Source organism: Gossypium hirsutum, chromosome A08 (genome assembly GCF_007990345.1).
Source record: "Gossypium hirsutum isolate 1008001.06 chromosome A08, Gossypium_hirsutum_v2.1, whole genome shotgun sequence".
Lineage (NCBI taxonomy): Eukaryota > Viridiplantae > Streptophyta > Magnoliopsida > Malvales > Malvaceae > Gossypium > Gossypium hirsutum.
The window spans coordinates 60,921,624-60,926,661 of NC_053431.1; the positions used below are offsets into that span (position 1 = coordinate 60,921,624).

Here is a 5,038-nt window from a genome sequence, read left to right on the forward strand (position 1 = left end):
CCTAGCTCTTGTTCTTTCTTTTTTTTTCTTTTGTTTATAATCAGTGCAAGAACAAAGAAAAATAATGTGATTATAGTTTATTTTTTTATGATATATTAACATATATATTAACTTATTACTATTTTACCTAATTACCCTTTATGAAATACTAACAATATTATATAACATATGTCCATTACCATCCAACATCATGTTAATGGAATAATTTCATCATAAAGACTCCAAATTAGAAAATCATTAGTAATTCAGCCCTTATACAAGTTACCACTTAATTTTTATTTTACGCGATTAAGTCCTTTTATTTAATCGGACACCTAAATGACAAAATTAAATCACGAAAATTTCACAGATATGAATTAACACAAAATAAACACAAATAATAATTTTTGACTTGAATTTTTGGTCTCGAAGCCACCGTTCCGATTAAGGTCTAAATCGGGCTGTTACAACTCTCTCCCCTTAGGGATTTGCGTCCCCGAAAATATTATCGGTGAATAGGTTCAGATAACATTCTTTCATTTTATCCTCTGGCTCCCATGTTTCTTCTTCAACACGGTGTTTATGCCACAATACTTTAACTAACAGAATCTTCTTATTTTGTAACTCTTTAATCTCGTGAGCCAGAATACGAATCGCTTCTTCCTCATATGTCATATCAGGCTTAATCTCAACCTCAGTCAGAAAAATCACATGTGAAGGATCATACCGATATCTATGAAGCATTAAAATATGGAATACATTGTGGATCTTTTCTAACTCAAGTAGCAACAATAGTCTATAAGCAATTGGCCCGATACGCTCTATTATCTCATACGACCAATAAACCTCAGACTCAATTTTCCTTTACGAACAAATCTGAGTATTTTCTTCCATGGTGAGACTTTCAAGAAAACTTTATCTCTGATCTGGAACTCTATATCTTTACGTTTCAAGTCCACATAAGAATTCTGATGATCTGATGCTGCTTTTAAACTTTCACGGATCACTTTCACTTTCTGTTCAGTTTCTCTAATCAAATCGACCCCGTGTATCTTTTTTTCACTGAGCTCAGTCCAGTATAACGGTGTACGACAGTTATGGCCGTACAAAGCCTCATAAGGTTCCATTTGGATACTCAATTCAAAACTATTCTTGTATGCAAATTCAATCAAAGGTAGGTATCGTTCCCACATACCTTCAAACTCGAGAATGCAATATCTTAACATATCCTCAAGTATCTGAATAATTCGCTCAGACTGGCCATCTGTTTGCGGATAGAAAGCAGTATTAAAATGTAATTTCATACCTAGTGTATATTGTAGTTTCTTCCAAAACCGTGATATGTAAACCTCAGATCTCTATCCGAAACAATAGATATAGGCACACCATGTAATCTCACAATCTGAGAAACATACAATTCAACCAGCTTATCAAGTGAGTAGTCTATACGTATCAGAACAAAATGAGCCGATTTAGTCAATCTATCAACAACAACCTAGATTGCATCTTTCTTGCTCGGTGTCAACAGTAAACCAGATACAAAATCCATCATGACTCTATCCCACTTTCACTCAGGTATCATGATAGGCTAAAGTAATCCTGAATGCACCTGATGTTCAGCTTTTACTTGTTGACAGACTAAACATCTTGCAACAAAGTCAGAAATGTCTTGTTTCATTACATACCACCAGTAAAGCTATTTTAGATCATTATACATTTTTGTACTTCCTGGATGAACAGATAACCGACTACTATGAGCTTCATTCAAAATCATCTGAATCAACTCTGAATTCCTCGAAACGCATATTCGATCTCTGAATCTCAAACTGTCATCAGCATCAACTCTGAATTCTGAATTTGCATCTGTCTCAGACTGAGCTCGTTTTGTGATCAACTCATTATCAACCTTCTGGGCATCACAAATTTGGTGAATAAATAAAGGTCTTGCTTTTTAGTTCAGCTACTATCGAACCATCATCAATCATGGCCAAATTCGCATTCATTACAGGCAAAGCAAATAGTGATTTTCCACTTAAAGCATCAGCAACAGCATTAGCCTTTCCCGGGTGGTAGTCAATCACAAGCTCGTAATCTTTTAACAATTCTAGCCATTGGAAACACAAAAATTTATATACTTTTTCATACCCAATTTTACTTAAATTCATGCAAATCCAGTTAAATTCTTGTCAAAAAATAATTAAATATTATAACATAACTAAATCATGTTAAAAATATGAACATGGCGAATTTATTTAATTTTATACTTAATTTTGACTATTTTCGACAGATTCGCGCAAAGGTCGAAAATTGGCTCGGTTGACACTGCTGAAAGCACAAAACCGAGAAGCAATTTGAAGTATCGAGGCACTTTAATTTCCAGCCTAAGACGGTCCAGAAATGTGTATTAATTCATAATTTAATTAATTTTAATTTATTCCCCATTTAATGTGGGTTAAATAAATTATTTTTAATTAATTATGGAGAAAGGGTCCAGTTGAACTGTATTGGTCGGGCCAAATTGAGTGAACCGAACCAGCCACTAAATGGGCAGCCCAGAACCGTCCATATGCTGACCGAAATCAGCATTTTAGCTGATTAAATATGCTTGCAAAAAGGACCTCAAAAGACTTCTAAATCGCATTCAAACCCCACCTTAAATTATGGTTTTGTAGATTTGCCCCAAGCTTAAAATAGCAAAGTTGAAACTCTCAACTTTACCATGTGTATGGCCAGCCAAGGGAGGTCACTTTGGCTGCTGGAATTTTCTATTTTTATCAGCCACAATCAGCTATAGAAGCCACTCCTTGCTGATCATTCAAAGCATCACTCACTTCACATCATTCTCTCATTCCCTATCTCACTTTTCTCTCATTTTTTTCCCATTCCATTCCCTCTTGTTCAAGTGTCGATTTCTTCTCTTGAGAAAGAGGCTTCTATCAGCCATTTTGGAGCAGCAATTAGGTGTTAATAAGCCACCTTGATAGCCAAGGCCAATGAAGAACGAAGAACGGAGCAACTAGTCAAGCCACGGAGAAACACCGAATTTGCCTGTTGTTCCCTAACTCTTTAATTTTTGTTATTGTTTTGAAGAACATGTTTATGAATATTTATGCTATTGAATTGGTTATTTTAATCAATTCTACTTAAATTATGTTTGTGTTGGGTTGATTATATTCTGCCTGCTTAAATTGTTAAAATGATGTTTATGCTGTTATAAGCCTCGGTAAGATGCTTGATTAAGTAAAACCATGCCTAAGTTATTGTTGCATTACGACTGTGAGGTAACTAATGAATTAATTATTTAAACGGATTGAAATTGTAATTAATTGACACAGTACTTAATCAGTGCATGTTCATTCTTCTAAGGTAGTTGAAGGGTAAATTAGCAATGTATCTGGCGATATTATTACCTTGCATAACTTGCAAGATTATTGTGATTAAATTGTTTCAAGGTAGGGATGCCTTGTTACTTCACAAAGTCTTTTATATGCTTATTAGATTTAATTAATCATTTGAATTGACATAGGGATATGCAAGAGATTGGTTCAATTTAATGAGTATGTATGTGCAATAGCATGTTTGCTTGCTAGAATATGTTTAGTCGGTTGAATTGACATAGGGATATGTCAAGAGATGAATGGATTTTTGTATGTAAGTTTGTTCATAAGTTAGCAAATTACCGGGTTGCTGTGAATTTATTCGTAACAGTATAAACATGAGTTTAATAATTCTGAGTTCAAGAAATATAATTAATCTAACACAATTATGTTACATTGATTAAATCTTATTTGAAATTGTGCATTGCTACTCCTTTGTTATTTTGAATTATTCACTTAGTTTTTAAACAAATTTTGACCACCTTTTAAAACCAAATTATTTTTACCTCACCAAAGTGTTTTACAATTAATTTCATAAATAATTCTTTTACAATCCCTGTGGCTACGATAACTCAACATTTACTTGTCACTTTATTAATTGCTACGATTGTGTACACTTGCACATTTTTTCGTCGTTCCAAGTTTTTGGCGCTGTTGCCGGGGATCGTTTCAAAAATTCATTATTTGTGAATTTGTTAGTTTTACATTTTGGTTTATTTTTCAGTTTAATTTTTAACTTAATTAATTTTTCTGTGATTATTTCAGGTGTTTATGAGTATTAACCGAATTAATGACCTACTCCCTATAGACCCTAAGATTGAACGAACTTTTCGACAGCGATGAAGACAAGTTAACCAAAGAAGGACTGAATGAATGAATTTTGAGAATATGAATCAAGGAAATGGAGCAAACCTTGCTCAAAATCCTATCCTTATTGCTGATGATAGGGATAGAGCCTTGAGACAGTATGCAGTGCCTGTTTTTAATGATATTAATCTGGGTATTAGGAGACCCGAAATCGAGGCACAACAATTTGAGCTGAAGCAGTCATGTTCCAAATGCTTCAAACAGTGGGCGAATTCAGTGGAATGCCTATAGAAGATCCTCATCTTCATTTAAGACTATTTATGGAGGTGAGTGACTCTTTCAAATTAGCTGGAGTTTCCAAAGATGCATGGTGATTGAAGCTGTTCCCGTACTCACTAAGGGACAGAGCTCGAGCCTGGTTGAATTCATTGCCACCAAACTCAATTTCTACATGGCAAGAGTTAGACAAAAGATTCCTTATAAAGTATTTCCTTCCTAGTAAGAATGTTAAGTTGAGGAACGAGATCATTGCTTTCCAACAAATAGATGATGAGTCCTTGTATGAGGCATGGGAACAATACAAAGAGCTATTACGGAAATGCCCTCATCATGGAATCCCACATTGCATCCAAATTGAGACATTTTATAATGGTCTTAATGCTCACACGAGGATGGTAGTGGAAGCTTCTACTAACAGTGCTCTCCTTTTTAAGTCCTATAATAAGGCTTAGGAAATCATCGAGAGGATCACCAGTAACAATTATCAATGGCAAACCAATCGAGCCGCATCAGGAAGACGAGTCGCTGGAATACATGAAGTGGACGCTCTCACTTCACTTGCATCTCAGGTATCTTCAATATTCTTAATGCTTAAG

The 5,038-nt window shown here is 34.7% G+C and overlaps 1 non-coding gene across 1 annotated transcript; it reads right to left on the reverse strand.

Annotated features, from left to right (window-relative positions):
* Positions 1–4,672: 4,672 nt before the first annotated feature.
* LOC121205617 (small nucleolar RNA R71) lies at positions 4,673–4,779 on the reverse strand. The gene has a single exon (XR_005900693.1). It is a non-coding gene; the product is annotated as a small nucleolar RNA R71 (small nucleolar RNA).
* Between the last annotated feature and the right edge of the window lie 259 nt (positions 4,780–5,038).